The following is a 23,009-nucleotide window of genomic DNA, read 5'->3' on the forward strand; positions in this document are numbered from 1 at the left end:
TCTTCAAAATCATGAAGATGTGGCACTGTGCCCCTATCTTGATTAATAACACAGTGCACAGACTCTACACTAACTTAACTGTTAGGCATAGCCAGCCTCATAGTCTTAAATACTAGAACTGATAAGAGTTTATATGTGGACATAACTATACACAGCCCAGTTATTCGCACAGCGTATTAACAGCGTCTGGTCGGGCTAATGTAGACATTGTCTAATGACATGATATTAGTAATGAGCAGACTCTACAAATTACAATACAAGTACCGGTACAACACACACAGAGTTCATAATATTCAGTCGATCCTTCCTAACCTTCGATGGATCATCTCTTGCTCAAATTACATAATTTCAAGGACCTACTTACGAATGACTAACAGATTAAGCTACACTCACTTCTGTAGTTACGACCAACCCTACAAATGTAGCTAGTTGGAAAAGAAAACTTCTCTTCGTGTGCAACAAGAGGCTAGCCAGAGTCCTCTTCTACCAAGGTCCACAGTTACCAATTGTGCAATGTGAATGGCTTACGCTGTACAGAATGCAGAGATCATATCAGTGCCAGCTAGCTGCTGCGAGCTGCGCGAGCAACCCCATTCATCCTAACTTTCACACAGCCCAATATAAACATGTGGGACTGGATTAAAGAGGCCTCATGCACAAAACATCTCTTATATCAAAATAATCATCAAACGAGCGGCTATTTATGTACAAAAGAGAAATGATATGAGTCAGTAAATGAGCACTATGAATAACGAATGATACAGTAATGTCATATGAATCGTAGTTGCAGAAAATCAAAGCAATTTCCCTTCCAGAAATTACTCAAAAATCATCAGCAGACAACAAATGGCTAATTTGCATATTTTTGGCTCGTACATTATTATTCAAATCGAATAAGTCAGTCTTAGCCTAAGATTGACTTTGTGAAACAGACTTAAAAAGTCGTACTTAGACTAAGATTGACTAGCGCTAAGTCTGACTTACTAAGTGCGACCTTTGTGAAACAGGCCCCGGGGGTGTTTCACAAAGATTTAAGTTTGACTTAACTCATGCGTAAATCCCCAAACCCTGCGTAAATCCCTAAGTCCTGCGTAAATTTACGCAGGACTTTGAATCCTGTTTCACAAAGCTTAAGTCATGCGTAAGTCCCACCAAGTCCTGCGTAACTCTACGCATGGCCCGAAGCCATGCGTAAAGTCAGACTTAAATTCCAAGATGGGAAGTTCAAAAGCATAATCAACTCCTAATATTCATTAATTTCTTCCACTTTATCTTATCCTGAGTGAGATGGCAGTATTTTTAACAAACTAGAGAATCACTAGTTTCGTAGAGGGTCTACTCCTACACTATTCACTGAACAATGGTCCAAATTAAAAATAGTCATAAAAATAGATCCCTACCTACAAATGTACTGATAGTTTGAACTGTTAAGTTAAACCAAAATTTTAGCTCATAAAGAGCTATATAATCTACATGTACAAACGTGTACCGGTATCTGGACTTTGGAAATTAAGTATATTTCTACCAATCCTTTCTTGCCTGTGTTATCTTCTTAGCTGCTTACCCATGAATATTAATGCATGCCTATCCATTATAGATATTGTGAGGAAAATGCTGTTATTCCCCCCCCCCCCAAAAAAAAAAAAAAAAAAAAAAAAAAAAAATCAATACAATACAATACAATACATGTAGTACATAATGAGAACAGCAATGTTGATATTGTCTTTGGATACAGGCAATGTGTTGGTAATTATTTCAAAATTGCTAACGGTGAACATTGGAATGTGAATAAAATTCTGAGAAATACAAAACAACAAAATTGAGGCACTTTACACAAAATGAATATCACAGTAAAGAAGATTTTATTGAAGAATATGTGTAATAAACAGTGAACAGTGATGATAGAAGACTAGCACTGTAGTAGCAGGATGCACACGTAAATGACAATGTGTAGACGCTAGCTAGGCTACATAGACAATTGCACAGCGTATGTCGTAGTTACCGTATCACGGAATGTCAACAGACGTATTCAGAATTAATGACATAGATTTTGGCTCTTGTAGATCTTTTTGGTATACAAGATCGAATTTTGGAAGAAACTTAAGTCATTTGAATGTTTTTACAAGTATAAAATGAGACTATGTGGTTTTACTGACATGTCTAAAATAAATCGGCAACGGCGAATCCTGTGTGCTAATTATAGCTCAGTCAGAAAACATAGAATAGTACATGTGGGACTGGGGTAAGATCGAGCGTATTCACGTACGAGAAATGGCGTTAAGAAATGTGTAATCTCATTGCTTACCTTTTATGCTTGAGAGAAATAAGTTGGTGAAAAGCCAGAATTTGTTCTGGAAGTGTAATGTCCAAAGATGAAAGTGTAATTTCTGTTGTATCCAGGTTAATTCCCCGGCGAACAATGGTCGCTGCAGTGTACTTCCCAATCGAATTTACCGCTGTGTGTGACGTAGAAACTTTTAGCCAATCAGCGTTCAGAGGCGTATTGTCTGCACTTTAGAGCTCAGGGTCAAGGGGTATAAAAGGGGCCCGGGAAGCTTGAAATTTTACCCTGGCTGAGAAATCTTATGAAGATCTTGACTCCGTACATCCTTGATGCTTTGTTGATGTTACAAGTACAATTGTGATCTGATACAGTCTTGAGGCTAAGTTAGAGCAATTGTAAGTCTAAAATTCTCTAAGTCTCTAAATTGTTGTTAGCATTGTTAGAATTTATAAACTGAGATATGAGGATATAAATAAATACTTAGAAAATATTTGTGATGGTCTTCCTAGTTAGGGAAATTGGAAACAATTTTATTGACAAGATGGATAGCGAATTTAGGGTTTCTTTCCCGTTGACTTAGGCGAAAATGAACTCTGCTTTCATATAGAGTAGGGACAAGTATGGTGCACCAACTGTTTGAGAATATTTTCTTACATGCTCACAGTCTCTTAGGCAAATTTATTAAGAGAGGTTGTTATTTTTCTTTGCTAAACAGAGAGATGGCGATGATGGAAAGCAGGGTCTGGGACCCTGGGATAGGGGGTCATGAACGATGTCTCCTAGGATAGACTCAGTCTAATTATTGTTGTTACTCAAATGGATATCCAGTTTGTTGTTAGAATGTTACCCAGATTGGTAACTGGTGTTTGGAATTTAAACTGCATTAGGATTATAGTTAGTGTTGTCTAGAATCTAACTGTTAGTTCTGCTCTTGTATGAGACGCTCGTTGAGACTTAGACATTTTGCAGAGAAGTGTGAACTTAGAATATTTTGTGGTGTCACTAGTCAGCACTTAGAAATTCTTGGAGAAGTGTGACTTAGAAATATTTGACAGTTGCAGCACTTAGAAATTTCTCAGGGAAGTGTGAACTTAGAATATTTTTATGGTGTCAGCACTTAGTCATTCTCGGAGAAGTGTGACTTAGAAATATTTGACAGTGTCAGCACTTAGATATTATTGAAGGGAAGTGTGAACTTAGAATATTTCATTGTGTCAGCACTTAGTCATTTTCAGAGAAGTATGACTTAGAAATTTTTGACATGGTCAGAACTTAGACATTTTTCAGAGAAGTGAGAACTTAGAATATTTCATGAGGAAGGAACTTTGACATTTTCAGAGTGTTAACTCAGAATATTTTGAGGTGATAGCACTTTGACATTTTCAGGAAAGTGTGAACTCAGGCTATTCTATGACAATGGCACTTAGGCATTTTCAGAAGTGTGGCAACTTAGAATATTCTATGGTGATAGCACTTAGACATTTTTGCAGCAGTGTGAATATTTTTATGAATACGTATGATCATAATGTGATGTGCAGTGGATTGTAGTTCAACATCTTATGAAGACATGAGGTGGTACCATAGTAGTGCTTTTTGCATTTGAAGACTGAATAGGTTATAGATATAGGTTTAGTTTGTGATGAGTGTTGGGCAGATTCCCTTCCCCTTCCCCTCCCCCCCCCCCCTTTCCCTTTTATTCCCTGATGAGGTGAAAGACTGACGGCAGATTCAACAGCTTGATGAGTGACGTGTTACCATGCCGAGCCAGCAGTTGTGATGTTTTCAGTGTCAGAGACTGGGTTCGAGACGAAAGACAAGTTTGATGCTTTAGCTGAAGGTTGAGTCTCAATGATGTTGAAACTACAAGGGCTTAGCTGCAATCTGGCGATTGATGTCCTAGTACGATGTGGTCATGGCAAGCTGCTGTTCTTTCCTCTTTCTTCCCCCCCCCCCCCTTTCCCTCCTTGTGTTTCTGTCCGTTCACTCATTACTTGTAGTAAATTTAACAAGTGTCAAAATCGAGTGTGCCTAGGGCAGGCCTGACTAGTGCACAGTAACGGTCGAAGTGCTGAATTTAGTGTCAGAAGGTGGTTATTTGACAGCGGTGTTTGTGTCCCACCAGTGATAGGTAGGAGTGTGACCCACTTGATGTCTATGCTATCACCGAGTACCGGGTAGTGAGATACCTAGGTTGCAGGGTCTGACACCGACAGAGTGAGTGCAGAACTTGCAAGGAACTGTTGACAGGGCCTAGAAATGTATCTGTGGAGTGTGTGCTGGTTAAAATCCCGGCGGGGTGAGATCCGGATAGTGTCGTGAGACTAGCAGAAAGACGCGTGTTATTTATTCTTGTTGTTTGCGTAATTTATTGAGCTGTGCTTTATAAAGGAGAAAAACAAGGAAGACTGCTTGCAGTCTAGATTTGGAGACAAATGCCAGGAACTGAGCTTAGTAACATCTAGAATGGAGGACCGGTAATTCAATTTAAGTAAAAGACACTATAATCAAAAGCTGATAAAATCTAAGTTCACACTGTGCTGAGTGTAGCGTTAGTAATACTTAAGGTGGTTTAATAAAGTCAGTATGTAAGTAAAGAAATGCACTCATACTTCTCCAATGGGTAATAAAACATAAGAATTGGGGCACAGAGTATAAGTATCAATGTCAGATTTTCTAAAATGGAAACCATCTGTGTGTAAATGTTGAACTGTACAATATTGTAAAGTGTACAGACTATTCAAGAGTGTACATAATTATGTAACCACACTTACGACAATGTACTGAAGTTTGGAATTAAATGTTCAGTGTTGTTGTGAATTCAATCCCTGTTTGTACAGACTAAGTTTAGAAGAAAGTCAAGCGTTGTGTGATGATTGACTGAAAGTCTGCTTAGTGATCTGTGGATGCAGTTGTGATGTGTGAAATAGTCTAAGTAAGAGTAGTTTAGCAGTGTACTGTAGAACAAGACCATCCCACGACCGCGTCCATATACTGTGGACAAACGAACCCGTCATCGAGCTCGAGCCAGTTGAAGTAATCAGTTGATAAGGACTTTATTGTTAAGAGAGAAGGGATTACTAGTAGTTGGATACACTGTAGGAATGCCAGAATGTGTGTGCCGCAATTTACAAGTGAAATCTACACGATAGTTAGGCCTGCTGAACCTATGCTCGAGTGTGGTTGAGAATGCTTAGCGTGCCAGTCTGACTGCGTGTGTGCTGGAAACACGTGTGGAGAACTTGTCGCTGTTTGGAGTGTTGGGTGCAATGACTGAAACGTGCACAGCTGACTCGTGGTATTTAAATATCTACACTAGGCACTAGCTACTCTAACAGTCACGATTATGCACAAAGACACTAAATATCGAATTATCAACTCACCTATATTATGCTGAATGCTTGAATGTTGAAATTCTTAGAAACTTGGCATAGAAGTCTTGTTGAAACAGGAGATTTTAGTGCAAAATCACGAGACTCACCGCATTCAGGTGCTAGTAGTAATGGCTTAGTAGGACTGTTTGGCGGTCAAGTCAGTTATCTCATTTGCATGTACGCACTTTCAACCAATAGCACATACAGTGTGATAGTGGCATTCAGAGTTAAAAAGGCACTTATAAAAGGAGTTTTCCGATTGGTCAGTGTTTGTTATGAATAGATTCTAGTTATTCTCCCTCTCTCTCTGTAGTTCTGCTGACAAATAAGGAAGTTATGTTGTTGGCAAGGCGTGGTTTACCTGAACAAACCTGGTGGCAGCATTACCTTCGAATGAGTGATATTTGTGAGATTTGATTGATTGAGCTACCGTTACGGAGATCTAGCCTTGTTACTGTTTGGTGGCAGATAGGACATATCTTTTAAGATCGCCACCGCAAATTGGTACATGGTCACGATCAAATACCGTTACATATTTTTGGTGGCAGCGGTGGGATGGTCACGTTGCATTAGTTGAGAAATAAATTTTTGTAAGCGGTGGGATGGTCGCATATATCATAGAAGTTAAGATTCTGTAAGCGGTGGGATGGTCACGCTGCATTAGTTGAGAAATAAATTTTTGTAAGCGGTGGGATGGTCGCATATATCATAGAAGTTAAGATTCTGTAAGCGGTGGGATGGTCACGCTGCATTAGTTGAGAAATAAAATTTTTGTAAGCAGTGGGATATATAGTCACGCTGCACTAGTAGAGACTGAAATTTCTGGTAAGCGGAGTGAAGTTTTTACTTCAGAAATTATATTTCTGTGAGCGGTCTGATGGTCTATTGTAAAGGTCTAAGTCAGAATATCTAACTTAGTGAATTTTGTATCAGGACAGTAGAAGAAAAAAAAAAAAAATTGTCGGTGCGGTTACAAACAGGTTGTTAGTTTTGGAAATAGTACTTTGGTTTATAACACTGAGAAGCACTTAGTGGTTAAAAATGAAGTACAGAATTTGTTAGGTGATTGCGCTATCTTGAACACTGGTATTACATGACAAATTGTTGGAGTTTTGGAGAACTTATGCCGTTGTGGAGATATGGCAATGTAGTGACGTTGAAGTTGTGAGTTAGTAGTAGGTGAACAGCAGGGAGCTGTGAGACCTAGGATAGTGATGTGGAGAAGTTACGGTGACGTTGGTGGTGAAGTTTGAGGTTAGGACAGCTGGTCTGTCGAGAGGCTCATGTAGTACCTGTGCTCTGAAATAGACTGAAAATTCTGAGTACTAAGTAATAAAGTACTATTTTTAAATTTGGTTGGGAGTATAGGAGAGTATGAGTGCGTATAACAAAATATTAATACACGTAAGATAGTTAAGTAGCGGTAAAAATGCACACTTCGAACCTTAGTGTAAGTTATAACTCTATTCAAGAACTGGTTGGTTAGAGTTAAGGCGAAAGAGTAGTATATAGGTGAATAGTTGCATAGGGGAGCTTGCTCCTGATTGTTTGTAAGAGACACGTTCACAAACCCCATTTCTACGCTAAAAACAAAAAGGCGGTCATGACTGATGCTAGTCCAGTGAGTCCTGTGACGATGACAGAGGGTACTGGTGGGGGCGATGATGTAGTCACTAGAAGTTGGGCTGTTGATGGTACGGATCCAGAGATAGCTGTCAGAATGAATGAGTATGGTGATAGCATCCCGCCAAGAAGACGACGCGAATATACTGCTAGTCAGTTTGATGCCAACCCCCGCTATGTTGCGAGTGATGTCCCAACTGAAGTGATGATGCGAACTGCAGATGTACATCGCAAGGATGTCATTCCCGACAAGTTCAGTGGCAAGATGCCTTGGGGTGATTATCGCCGTCATTTTGAGGTTTGCAAAGAGTTGAATTCGTGGACTGATTCTGAGGCTGGGCAGTATTTGGCGACTCGTTTGCAGGGACCTGCTTTGAAGGTGTTGTCGAATTTGCCTCCTGGTGCACCCATTTCTTACAAGGACTTAGTGAAGCACTTGGAACATAGATTTGGTCCAGGGGAGCATGCTGAAAATTTCTTGATGGAACTTAGAATGAGGCGTCGTGGGAAAGATGAGACTCTGCAAGAACTCGGCCAAGCCATCCGTGATTTGACTGCCTTAGCTTACCCTGAACTGAGTAATGATGCACGTGAGAGACTGGCGCGTGGACATTTCTCAGAAGCAATTGATGACTCAGAGATTCGTAGTGGCATATTCCGTGCGCATGCAATGACTTTAGATGAGGCAATCCGTGCAGGGCTCGCGACAGAATCCTTTTTGAAGGTAGAGAAAGCTCGCGAGAGATGTAGGCCAACTCGATATGTCAGGACAGTGGAGAACCAGGCCCAGGCTGCACCTGTGAATGACAAAATGAGACATGAAATTGATGAGCTGAAATCTACTCTCAAACAGTTGACTGAAGTGTTGAGACAGAGTGATGTGAGACCAAAGATTGATAGATCTACTGTCACATGTTTTGCTTGCCAGCAGGTTGGACACTTTAGTAGAGAGTGCCCAAATCGTGGAGCTCAGCAGGGAAACGACAGGAGGTCTTCCCTGTTGGCCAGGGGACGGCCCAACTACCAGCGATCAGGCCCACACAACTAGATGATGAACAGCAGAGTGACAGAACTAGGATTTGCACTATCAGTGATGTCAGTCACACTATGTTCATTCCCGTGATGATTGATGACAGACAGTTGCATTTCTTAATTGACACTGGAGCAACAATTTCATTAATTTCTCATGATGTAGTCAGCACAATGCATCAAGCAAATATGTGTCATTCTGCAGTACAGCTTTCTCAAGCAAACGGATCTGCAATTACAGTGTATGGAGAGATTGAAGTAGAGATGAAGATTGGAAGTAGAGTACATGAAGTTGAGTTAGTGGTAGCAGATATTGAGCAAGATGGAATTTTGGGGATGGATTTTCTCCAATGCACCAATGCGAGAATAAACTGTGAAGAGGAGTTAGTTGTGATAGACAATGAAGTTATTTCCTGTGCCAGTATGAGTGATGAGCGAAGCCGTGTTCAGAGAGTTGAAGTTAGTGCTGATGAACTGATTGATGATGTACCCAAACACCTGAGAGACTTGTATATCGAGGCAACAGCCAACATTGATGAGCGACAGCATGCCAAAATAGCCGAGATGTTAGCTGAGTATGGAGACGTATTTGCAAGAGGAGACAATGACATAGGTCGAACTACGATGATGTATCACTCCATTCACACGACATGTAATGCACCATTGCGACAAGGGCCGAGACGTCCGCCTATGGGTCTGAAAGATGAAATCGACAAACAAGTGAAAGAGATGCTGGAACGAGGCATAATCAAGCCATCAAGCAGCCCGTGGTCTTCCCCTGTTGTACTCGTAGATAAGAAAGATGGTACCAAGAGGTTTTGTGTAGATTATCGCCTACTCAACAAACACACTGTGAAAGACTCGTTTCCCCTTCCAAGAATAGATGAGTCGATTGATGCTCTTGATGGTGCAAAGTATTTCTGCACACTAGACTTAGCCTCTGGTTACTGGCAGGTTCCCCTTGATGATGATGCAAAGTTGAAGTCGGCTTTTGTCGTGCCTGGAGGTCTGTACCAATTTGAAGTGATGCCTTTTGGGTTATCAAATGCACCGTCTACTTTTGAGAGATTGATGGAAACTGTGCTGGCAGGACTTCATTGGAAGATACTACTCATTTACTTGGATGATGTTATCGTATTCGGCTCATCAGTGGAGGAGGTGATCGACAGACTCAAACTCGTTCTAGATCGTCTGAGAAGTGCTAACTTGAAGTTGAAACCGAAGAAATGTCACCTGTTCAAGACAGAAGTTCTCTACCTGGGTCACATTGTGTCAGATAACGGAGTACGCACAGATCCTGAGAAGATAGAATCAATCCAATTGTGGCCTACACCTGCCAACACAACTGATGTCAGAAGTTTTCTTGGCCTGGCGTCATATTATCGCAGGTATATTAAGGACTTTGCTGAAATTGCAAGACCACTTCATGTCCTCACTCAGAAAGAGAAGAAATTTGACTGGAGCTCAGAGTGTGAGACAGCATTTCAGACTTTGAAGGAGAAGTTAACAACCTCCCCAATTCTAGCCTACCCAAGAGAAGGAGTACCATTTCTTATGGACACTGATGCAAGCAAGTACGCTATCGGGGCTGTGTTATCACAAGCACAAGATGGGCATGAGAGAGTCATAGCCTATGCAAGTCGAACTTTGAGTCGGGCAGAACAAAACTACTGCGTGACGAGACGAGAGCTGTTAGCGATTGTTCACTTTCTGAAGCACTTTCGACATTATCTCTACGGTCAAGAGGTCCAAGTTCGAACAGATCATGGCGCACTGACATGGTTACTCAATTTCAAGAATCCTGAAGGTCAGCTAGCTAGATGGTTAGAGATTGTTACTCAGTATCGCCTTACCTTGGTTCATCGTGCTGGAAGAGTTCACATGAATGCTGACGGACTGTCAAGACGCCCTTGTTCCCAGTGCGGCCGCCTAAATGATGCCTGTGTAGGAAACAGAGACAGTGAATTAGATACTGATGACTAAGCGTGTCGAGTAGTTAATTGAAATGGTGGAGTAAACTACGAAGTTATTGAAGTTTCAGACATTTGAATTTTAGTGTTGTTGTTGTTGTTGTTTCTTACTTAGATACAAGTTATTGATGGATGATGGCTGAGAATACAGTTTTTGATGTAGATGAGTTGACAGAGAGAGTTGCTGCAATTACTTTGCTTCCCTCTGTGACGTTTGAGAGAATTAGACGAGCACAGCAGCAAGATGCTGACATCAAACATGTGTTGAGATGGAAAGAAACAAATGATGTGAAGCCAGAATGGAAAGAAGCGTCTGCCCTTTCCTCTGCAGTGAAAACCTATTGGGTGAACTGGGATTTACTGGCAGTGCGAGATGGAGTATTGATGAGAAAATGGGAGTCTGTTGATGGTAGTGATGTGACTTGGAAACTTGTTCTCCCTCGTACACTACGACCAGAGATTTTGATGGAATTGCATAATTCTCCAACAGCTGGACACTTAGGGGTACATAAGTTGCTTCATAAAGTACAGCAGAGGTATTATTGGGTAGGACTTGCAAGTGATGTGAGGTCGTGGGTGAGAAAATGCAACACTTGTGCCATGATGAAGAATCCGCCAAAGAGACTTCTTGCCCCTTTGCAGCAATATGGAGTTGGAGCCCCATTAGAGCGTGTTGCGATGGATATCATGGGACCCCTACCTAAGACTGATAGAGGGAATGTCTATGTTCTTGTCATCGGAGATTACTTTACTAAATGGATTGAAGCCTTTGCCATTCCTAACCAAGAAGCTGTGACGGTTGCTAAGGTCTTTGTTGAAGAATTCATTTGCCGATTTGGGATACCCAAAGAGTTACACACTGACCAGGGACGCAACTTTGAGTCCATACTGATGAAGGAAGTATGTAAGTTGTTAGGAGTGAAGAAAACTCGAACTTGTCCTTACCACCCTAAGGGAGATGGCTTCGTTGAGCGATTCAACCGCACTTTGACGACTACACTAGCTGCATCACTTGATCCTGATCGTCATCAGAGAGACTGGGATGAGAGAATACCATTCGCTATGATGGCCTATCGAACGTCAATCCAATCGTCGACTGGTGAAACTCCCTCTATGATGATGTTGGGAAGGGAAACCACTCTTCCGGTAGATTTGACGATAGAATCACCAACACCTGATGATGAAAATGACAAAGATGATTATGCATACAGGTTAAGATGTTCACTACAAGATGCACACGAGAATGCGAGATCAAAACTGAAGTTAGCAGCTTCTAAGCAGAAACAGATGTATGATAGAAACACTGTGATGCGTACATTCAAGAAGGGTGACTGGGTTTGGTTGCAAAGTATCCAGAGGAGAAGAGGTCTATCACCTAAGTTGATGATGAAGTGGCTGGGTCCGTACCTTGTAACCAGTAAACTGTCTGAAGTAGTGTATCGTATCCAACAGTCACAGAGGACCGCACCAAAAGTGGTACACGTTAATAGACTTAAGATCTATGATGGTTCCCCCCGCAAGAATTGGCTTGATGAGACTGTGAGACGCAATCCCCATAGAGTTAGACTGCCTCCACTTAGATATGGGAAGGATGATGAGTAAATGACTAACCAGATCATATTTGTTTTGTTTCTACCCACCTGATTGCTTCACAGATGAAGTGCCGTTTCTGTTCATCGTATTACAACACGTGGGAGGTGTATCGCCAACATCTAAATAATCATCATGAGACAACCATAACGGGCAGATGTAGGATCTGTGGGAGGGAGGTTGAGAATCAGAGAGCGCTCGATCTCCACCATGGAACACACCATCCCCATCGAAGGCTGCCCACCATCCAGTATGGTGTCGCTAGTGAGACGTATCGCAAAAACTGGATGAAGAATAGGTCCCAAATCGAGTTGAGGGGGGAGCGGATAACGAAGAAGGAAAGGAGAGACAAGGAAGAGAAGAAGAAGGAAAAGGAGAGACAAGGAAGAGAAGAAGGAGGAAAGGAGAGACAAGGAAGAGAAGAAGGAGGAAAAGAGAGGCAAGGAAAAGAAGGAGGAAAGGAGAGACAAGGAAGAGAAGGAGGGCAAGGAGACACAAGACGAGCAGAAGGAGGAGCCAAGCAAGGGAAGTAAAGACAAAGTTACAACGGTTGAAGTGGAAGACGAAGGCGAGTGGGAGGAGATCTTCAGTGATGGTGACTCCAGTGATGATGAGGCAGCCAGCAGCCACGACAGTCAGACTGGCAACTCTAGTGACGACGATGGCAGTGCTAAGAATGATGACGGCGCTGACAGCAACTCTAGTGATGACGATGACAGCGTTAAGAATGATGACGACGCTGGCGGCAACTCTAGTGATGACGATGGCAACACTAAGAATGATGAGAGTGTAAGCACCCCGAGCGCGTCTACTTCAGAGACAACTACAAGTTGTAGGAAGCGAACGATCGACCTGCGGGACGAGAGTGACGATGAACTGACCATTCTCCTGAAAAAGCCGTGCGTGGGGATCCGGGTCATCACTCGTATTGAAATCAGGAGCAAGGTTTATGTGACAGCACATGGACAGACGCGGCTCCTGAGAGAGACAGTGGACGTTGTTCACCCGGAATCAGACCTGTGCGAAGTGAAAGAAGAGTAGAGTGTAATATGAACTGTATATAGTTACTGTTGTCGTTGTAAATAAGTGTAGATATATGAGATGTAACATATGTCATATAGTTGGAGTTGTAGGATATGAGTAGGAACTTTATTAATTCTGCTCATTCAGGAAGACATTAAAAGTTATAATTGGGATCTGTAAATTTAAAGGTGGTGGTAATAATCACTGGGACAGTGATTGTCGAGGAGGGGGATAGTGTGAGGAAAATGCTGTTATTCCCCCCCCCCCCCCAAAAAAAAAAAAAAAAAATAAATAAAAAAAAATAAATCAATACAATACAATACAATACATGTAGTACATAATGAGAACAGCAATGTTGATATTGTCTTTGGATACAGGCAATGTGTTGGTAATTATCTCAAAATTGCTAACGGTGAACATTGGAATGTGAATAAAATTCTGAGAAATACAAAACAACAAAATTGAGGCATTTTACACAAAATGAATATCACAGTAAAGAAGATTTTATTGAAGAATATGTGTAATAAACAGTGAACAGTGATGATAGAAGACTAGCACTGTAGTAGCAGGATGCACACGTAAATGACAATGTGTAGACGCTAGCTAGGCTACATAGACAATTGCACAGCGTATGTCGTAGTTACCGTATCACAGAATGTTAACAGACGTATTCAGAATTAATGACATAGATTTTGGCTCTTGTAGATCTTTTTGGTATACAAGATCGAATTTTGGAAGAAACTTAAGTCATTTGAATGTTTTTACAAGTATAAAATGAGACTATGTGGTTTTACTGACATGTCTAAAATAAATCGGCAACGGTGAATCCTGTGTGCTAATTATAGCTCAGTCAGAAAACATAGAATAGTACATGTGGGACTGGGGTAAGATCGAGCGTATTCACGTACGAGAAATGGCGTTAAGAAATGTGTAATCTCATTGCTTACCTTTTATGCTTGAGAGAAATAAGTTGGTGAAAAGCCAGAATTTGTTCTGGAAGTGTAATGTCCAAAGATGAAAGTGTAATTTCTGTTGTATCCAGGTTAATTCCCCGGCGAACAATGGTCGCTGCAGTGTACTTCCCAATCGAATTTACCGCTGTGTGTGACGTAGAAACTTTTAGCCAATCAGCGTTCAGAGGCGTATTGTCTGCACTTTAGAGCTCAGGGTCAAGGGGTATAAAAGGGGCCCGGGAAGCTTGAAATTTTACCCTGGCTGAGAAATCTTATGAAGATCTTGACTCCGTACATCCTTGATGCTTTGTTGATGTTACAAGTACAATTGTGATCTGATACAGTCTTGAGGCTAAGTTAGAGCAATTGTAAGTCTAAAATTCTCTAAGTCTCTAAATTGTTGTTAGCATTGTTAGAATTTATAAACTGAGATATGAGGATATAAATAAATACTTAGAAAATATTTGTGATGGTCTTCCTAGTTAGGGAAATTGGAAACAATTTTATTGACAAGATGGATAGCGAATTTAGGGTTTCTTTCCCGTTGACTTAGGCGAAAATGAACTCTGCTTTCATATAGAGTAGGGACAAGTATGGTGCACCAACTGTTTGAGAATATTTTCTTACATGCTCACAGTCTCTTAGGCAAATTTATTAAGAGAGGTTGTTATTTTTCTTTGCTAAACAGAGAGATGGCGATGATGGAAAGCAGGGTCTGGGACCCTGGGATAGGGGGTCATGAACGATGTCTCCTAGGATAGACTCAGTCTAATTATTGTTGTTACTCAAATGGATATCCAGTTTGTTGTTAGAATGTTACCCAGATTGGTAACTGGTGTTTGGAATTTAAACTGCATTAGGATTATAGTTAGTGTTGTCTAGAATCTAACTGTTAGTTCTGCTCTTGTATGAGACGCTCGTTGAGACTTAGACATTTTGCAGAGAAGTGTGAACTTAGAATATTTTGTGGTGTCACTAGTCAGCACTTAGAAATTCTTGGAGAAGTGTGACTTAGAAATATTTGACAGTTGCAGCACTTAGAAATTTCTCAGGGAAGTGTGAACTTAGAATATTTTTATGGTGTCAGCACTTAGTCATTCTCGGAGAAGTGTGACTTAGAAATATTTGACAGTGTCAGCACTTAGATATTATTGAAGGGAAGTGTGAACTTAGAATATTTCATTGTGTCAGCACTTAGTCATTTTCAGAGAAGTATGACTTAGAAATTTTTGACATGGTCAGAACTTAGACATTTTTCAGAGAAGTGAGAACTTAGAATATTTCATGAGGAAGGAACTTTGACATTTTCAGAGTGTTAACTCAGAATATTTTGAGGTGATAGCACTTTGACATTTTCAGGAAAGTGTGAACTCAGGCTATTCTATGACAATGGCACTTAGGCATTTTCAGAAGTGTGGCAACTTAGAATATTCTATGGTGATAGCACTTAGACATTTTTGCAGCAGTGTGAATATTTTTATGAATACGTATGATCATAATGTGATGTGCAGTGGATTGTAGTTCAACATCTTATGAAGACATGAGGTGGTACCATAGTAGTGCTTTTTGCATTTGAAGACTGAATAGGTTATAGATATAGGTTTAGTTTGTGATGAGTGTTGGGCAGATTCCCTTCCCCTTCCCCTCCCCCCCCCCCCCTTTCCCTTTTATTCCCTGATGAGGTGAAAGACTGACGGCAGATTCAACAGCTTGATGAGTGACGTGTTACCATGCCGAGCCAGCAGTTGTGATGTTTTCAGTGTCAGAGACTGGGTTCGAGACGAAAGACAAGTTTGATGCTTTAGCTGAAGGTTGAGTCTCAATGATGTTGAAACTACAAGGGCTTAGCTGCAATCTGGCGATTGATGTCCTAGTACGATGTGGTCATGGCAAGCTGCTGTTCTTTCCTCTTTCTTCCCCCCCCCCCCCCTTTCCCTCCTTGTGTTTCTGTCCGTTCACTCATTACTTGTAGTAAATTTAACAAGTGTCAAAATCGAGTGTGCCTAGGGCAGGCCTGACTAGTGCACAGTAACGGTCGAAGTGCTGAATTTAGTGTCAGAAGGTGGTTATTTGACAGCGGTGTTTGTGTCCCACCAGTGATAGGTAGGAGTGTGACCCACTTGATGTCTATGCTATCACCGAGTACCGGGTAGTGAGATACCTAGGTTGCAGGGTCTGACACCGACAGAGTGAGTGCAGAACTTGCAAGGAACTGTTGACAGGGCCTAGAAATGTATCTGTGGAGTGTGTGCTGGTTAAAATCCCGGCGGGGTGAGATCCGGATAGTGTCGTGAGACTAGCAGAAAGACGCGTGTTATTTATTCTTGTTGTTTGCGTAATTTATTGAGCTGTGCTTTATAAAGGAGAAAAACAAGGAAGACTGCTTGCAGTCTAGATTTGGAGACAAATGCCAGGAACTGAGCTTAGTAACATCTAGAATGGAGGACCGGTAATTCAATTTAAGTAAAAGACACTATAATCAAAAGCTGATAAAATCTAAGTTCACACTGTGCTGAGTGTAGCGTTAGTAATACTTAAGGTGGTTTAATAAAGTCAGTATGTAAGTAAAGAAATGCACTCATACTTCTCCAATGGGTAATAAAACATAAGAATTGGGGCACAGAGTATAAGTATCAATGTCAGATTTTCTAAAATGGAAACCATCTGTGTGTAAATGTTGAACTGTACAATATTGTAAAGTGTACAGACTATTCAAGAGTGTACATAATTATGTAACCACACTTACGACAATGTACTGAAGTTTGGAATTAAATGTTCAGTGTTGTTGTGAATTCAATCCCTGTTTGTACAGACTAAGTTTAGAAGAAAGTCAAGCGTTGTGTGATGATTGACTGAAAGTCTGCTTAGTGATCTGTGGATGCAGTTGTGATGTGTGAAATAGTCTAAGTAAGAGTAGTTTAGCAGTGTACTGTAGAACAAGACCATCCCACGACCGCGTCCATATACTGTGGACAAACGAACCCGTCATCGAGCTCGAGCCAGTTGAAGTAATCAGTTGATAAGGACTTTATTGTTAAGAGAGAAGGGATTACTAGTAGTTGGATACACTGTAGGAATGCCAGAATGTGTGTGCCGCAATTTACAAGTGAAATCTACACGATAGTTAGGCCTGCTGAACCTATGCTCGAGTGTGGTTGAGAATGCTTAGCGTGCCAGTCTGACTGCGTGTGTGCTGGAAACACGTGTGGAGAACTTGTCGCTGTTTGGAGTGTTGGGTGCAATGACTGAAACGTGCACAGCTGACTCGTGGTATTTAAATATCTACACTAGGCACTAGCTACTCTAACAGTCACGATTATGCACAAAGACACTAAATATCGAATTATCAACTCACCTATATTATGCTGAATGCTTGAATGTTGAAATTCTTAGAAACTTGGCATAGAAGTCTTGTTGAAACAGGAGATTTTAGTGCAAAATCACGAGACTCACCGCATTCAGGTGCTAGTAGTAATGGCTTAGTAGGACTGTTTGGCGGTCAAGTCAGTTATCTCATTTGCATGTACGCACTTTCAACCAATAGCACATACAGTGTGATAGTGGCATTCAGAGTTAAAAAGGCACTTATAAAAGGAGTTTTCCGATTGGTCAGTGTTTGTTATGAATAGATTCTAGTTATTCTCCCTCTCTCTCTGTAGTTCTGCTGACAAATAAGGAAGTTATGTTGTTGGCAAGGCGTGGTTTACCTGAACAAACCTGGTGGCAGCATTACCTTCGAATGAGTGATATTTGTGAGATTTGATTGATTGAGCTACCGTTACGGAGATCTAGCCTTGTTACTGTTTGGTGGCAGATAGGACATATCTTTTAAGATCGCCACCGCAAATTGGTACATGGTCACGATCAAATACCGTTACAATATCATGCATTTACAACAAATTAGAAAAACCTAACAAATTAGTTAGACCTATACTTGTAAGAAATATTATACCTCTTGTGTACAGGACGGGGCTGTGTCTATCTACACTAACTGGTTAGACCGATAAATTTGTCTCTTGTTCGGTAGCCTAATTGTATCTGTACAGTCTGTAATACGGTCGACTGCATTAGCGACCGTATGAATACATTTAACAAGAGGCTACCCGACAAGAGGCAGATTTATTGGTCTACCTCTACACATGACTGCCAATGAAATTAGCCAAGTTTCCATTTCTACGGTACCAGTTACATCTTAATGAATGCTTCTTTTTTTTTTTCCTGGAAGCAAAAAACAAAACAAAATAAGACATAACAACCCCCCCCCCCCAGCATTTTGTGTCAGTTAGAGGAAACGGTTAGCCAATAGACAGTCACCTCTGCCTCGCATCAAAGGCTACAGTAACGTATACACGGAAAACGTTAGAGGTCTAGTAGTTTCTATGCCTAATCTTGATTGATGCAGTTCTCAAACACATTCCAAAGTCCGAAAACGCATAAATATATCAATTACAGTGTACTTCCCAATTCAACTCAGGGCCCAGCAATTGGACTTTAAAATTCGACCAATTGATAGCCATTAGCCATGATTTATTATGGTTCTAACTAACCTTATACATGCAGTCTAGGGCAATCATGCACTTTGTTTTCTTCAAAATCATGAAGATGTGGCACTGTGCCCCTATCTTGATTAATAACACACTGCACAGACTCTACACTACTGGTAACTGTTAGGCATAGCCATGTTTAATTGATAGTCATACTAATACTAGAACTGATAAGAGTTTATGTAGACGTAACTATACACAGCCCAGTTATTCGCACAGCGTATTAACAGCATCTGGTCGGGCTAATGTAGACATTGTCTAATGACATGATATTAGTAATGAGCAGACTCTACAAATTACAAATACAATACAAGTACCGGTACAACACACACAGAGTTCATAATATTCAGTCCCTTCCTAACCTTCGATGAATCATCTCTTGCTCAAATTAGACTATGTCTACATAATTCCAAGGACCTACCTAATGACTAACAGATCAAGCTACACTCACTTCTGTAGTTACGACCAACCCTAGCTAGTTGGAAAAGAAAACTTCTCTTCGTGTGCAACAAGAGGCTAGCCAGAATCCTCTTCTACCAAGGTCCACAGTTACCAATTGTGCAATGTGAATGCAGAATGGTTTTACAGAATGCAGAGATCATTCATATCAGTAGTGCCAGCTAGCTGCTGCGAGCTCGCGAGCAACCCCATTCATCCTATACTTTCACACAGTCCAATATAAACATGTGGGACTGGATTAAAGAGGCCTCATGCACAAAACATCTCTTATATCAAAATAATCATCAAACGAGCGGCTATTCATGTACAAAAGAGAAATAATATGAGTCAGTAAATGAGCACTGTGAATAACGAATGATACAGTAATGTCATATGAATCGCAGTTGCAGAAAATCAAAGCAATTTCCCTTCCAGAAATTACTCAAAAATCATCAGCAGACAACAAATGGCTAATTTGCATATTTTTGGCTCGTACATTATTATTCAAATCGAATAAGTCAGTCTTAGCCTAAGATTGACTTTGTGAAACAGACTTAAAAAGTCGCACTTAGACTAAGATTGACTAGCGCTAAGTCTGACTTACTAAGTGCGACCTTTGTGAAACAGGCCCCCCATGCCAATGACACGTGCACTATGAATAGGCATAGCACCGGAAACGGGTCTGTTCATACTGAATCATAACATTGATAGCAATGTTGAGTAGAAAGTAGCCCTCGTCTATATTTCCGATCAGAGCTGCCGTTTCTCCCCATGTGCGCTAAGCTGTAACCTGTAGGCTGTAGGGTCTAATCACTTTGGTCCTACTCTATACAAAGTAGACAAGAAACATAGAGTTTCACGTCAGAAGGAAAGCAACGGTCACTCAGCCTTCTCAGGAACTCGGTAGCTATGCCTCGATATTTGGCGCTGGACTTTGCGTCAGAGGTAGGTTTAATTTGAAAATGTAGATTCTACATTCATTATAAACTTGCCTGGACTTCGTGTTTCATGTTTCTGATTTTCGTCGAGATGTAGAACTCCAAGTGATTTCAGTTTATTTAACCATTACTCCACGTAGAGTAGGTCTAACGTAGACTCCTAATGTTAACGACAGTGTTTTTGCCCCACATAAAAAAGCCGGAATGCATCAACATCACATTGTTTGCTTGTTTGCCGTTTCTAGTTTTCTACACCTAACCTGGCGTAACGTTAGAATAGATGCCTGTTAAACGCTGACGTTAGAACCCATCTGCTCAGTGCTGTGGTGTGGATATGTTGTCTAGAAAACTAGACCATCTAGTCTCATAAAGTCATTTAACTCATATCAACTTGTTAATGTAACGTTATGTAACGTTAGGGCCTAGGTTAGTGTTCAGGCACCGAGACTAGCTAGGCATATGCAGAGACTCCAACCCCAAGCACCTTCTGATCTGGAGATTCTCCCGCCCGAAACCCCTAGCAAACGGGAGACTCCGAGATGATTGTGTGCGAAGCGCGAAGTTCCTGGGGTTCTAGATGTTCTCTGGTGCTATCTAAGGCTTATTTTTTCAACATACGATAGCAATAATTAAGAAATCCTCTCCACCGGGAGACACAGAGCCAGGGCGGGAGGCATCAAATCTCCAGCGGGAGAACGGGAGATTTTGCAAAACTGGGTTTTCGGCGGGAGATCTCCCGTCGAAAACGGGAGAGTTGGAGTCTCTGCATATGTCTACTTACGTTAGATTCTAACGTTAGTCTACTCTAACGTTAGATAGATTGGGGCTAACGTTAGACACTGTTCTATAGTAGATAGTAACGTTAGTTAGACCTCTAACCACCACTAACAGTTAGAGTCTAACGTAGCCGGTCTAACTGTTAACTGTTAGACATCTCATGATCTAACGTTAGATCTAACATTAATTTAGAAACAGATTAGGGCCTAGAATCTAGACCTCTAGCATTATGTCTAACACTAACAGTAGAAACAAACACTAACAATAAGTAACAGTGGTAGACCTGACGATAATTAAGTCGATATCTACCATAGATAAGAACAAGTCAAGCGTTTCTCTCTCTGTAACATTCCGGTCATTGCTAGACTAGTCTAGATAGTGTAACTATAGATCTAGATCTAGTTGACAGTCTAAACGTTAAAACGTTAGATTTTTAGAATTTATCTATTAAATCTAATTTGCTCTGAAACACTGCATAAACATTTAGATAGATACCAGGTAGACTCTAGTGTCTAATTCAAATTCATCAAAAAATATTTTCCTGTTCTGTTCTGGCCGTTTGACCTAGTATACCGAGTATGTCTAACGGTTAGATCTAACATTAACACTAACAGTAACTTCAGATGCTAACCGTTAACACTAGAACAGTTAGACCTCTATCTTTGTTAATCTATCTTTGTTAATCTTACTGCCAAATGATATTCATAATGGACTCTAACGTTAGACCTCTTACGAAGAGTAGGGATCTAGGCCCTACAGGCTACAGTATCTTAAGCCTAACTGTTGCCTAGTGTTGGGTCAACCCCAAGAACTAAGATGTGTTACAATAAACGGTAAAACGTTAGATCTAGACCTAATGTTAGTAAAAACAACAACAACAAATTAAAACAAAAAATAAACAAATAATAAATGCCAGTCCAGGCCATGGTTAGTGCATGCAAAACAGTTTGGCACTGAATGGTTAAAAAAAAACGAGTGAACATAAAAGTTACAAGACGGCAGGTCAAGAGTATTGTCTAGACACAAGTTTTCATCTCTGTGTGAATGTGGACGCTAAGTCTAGACAACATTATTTTATATACTTAACTAGATTATTAGATATAGAACTAGAAATAGAATCTAGATATAGAATCTACATGTAGATGGGCAATTCCACAGTAAATGGGTAGTTTTATGCACTCTAGACATAGAGCAATTTCATTTGAATATATTTGTTTTAATCATCTTTTTTTGTTTATTTCGCGAATGAATGTGGCAAGGTGAAATAAAATATTCAACCTCGTTGAGTCTTTTTGTCATTTTTTTGTGATCTGCTGGTTTGTTTGTTTTTATTTAATATTGTTGATAAAGTGCAAATTTGAAATAAAAATTGACATAAATTGTAACTTGTATAAAATAAATTTTCTTAGAAGACACGCACCCTGGATGGATTATAATTCAAAATTTATCGTCAATGCACCGAGAAATCATTTTCTTGTTCGCCCTGAACGATTACACGAGTTTTGAGAGAGTGGAAAGCAAGCTGGACCAAAAAGGTCGGCGTTCTGTCCTACTTCAGTTACGTACGTTCGGCCTCAATTTCGTTTGGTTTCCAGGCGTCAGAGTGCAGTTATTTTGTGTTACATACACTTTGCTGACCACAGTTTCAAGTTAGGTTTCACTAGTTCAACAGAAGATTAAATCAAATATTTAATATCCGTATTCAAAGTTACCAAATTCAATTTTCTGTCCACGCCGCGAACGTACGTAACTGCTGGTTGAGACACTCCAGAGTCGTTCGAGTTAACACGGAAACGCCGACACTACCCTGAAGTTAGACATCTGCTTTCGGTTTCGCGCCAAAAGCATAGCTGTCTTTTCAGAACATTTAGTTATCTAGCTTCAGCTTCCGTTTCTAATTCTGTCCAGTATGTTACGTGCGTTCAGTGGGTACGCTCCGCTTGGTGGGACGCACGAACGGTGGACAGAATCGACAATCGGTCTTCGTTACGTGTGTTCGCACGCGCGTAACTCAGACAGATCGTTCCCATGTCTTGCTTACCTGCTCGTTTCGCGCCGTTCTGTCCGAGGTTGCGTATCGTTCGCATGAAATTTCCCGTGTTATGTCTGCATTGCGTACAATCCAGCATCGACTGCTCAGATCTGAATATGACGGAGGTGATTACGACTCTCGCTGACAAAAGGTAAATTTTGCATTTTAGAGTAGAATCTTCCGTATTTTTAGGATTAATGGCCCTGCTGGCATTATTAGAAATTCTTTTGAGATTCTCTGTATGCTTGCTTTCACTACTCGTTTTCGAGTTCACACGGACGATAACTGAGCCAAGTCCCACATGTGTTATTTTTTGTCAGTAAATTCTTCGTTGCTTCCAGCTTCAAACAATCTTTCTTTTCATCTTTTCGTAATATTTTTTCCTCAAAATAAAACCAAAATGACAGTGACAGAACAGAAATGAACGAAAGCTAAGT

Source organism: Diadema antillarum, unplaced genomic scaffold, assembly GCF_040938485.1.
Source record: "Diadema antillarum isolate AM-2024a unplaced genomic scaffold, OU_Dant_1.0 seq00001454_RagTag, whole genome shotgun sequence".
NCBI lineage: Eukaryota > Metazoa > Echinodermata > Echinoidea > Diadematoida > Diadematidae > Diadema > Diadema antillarum.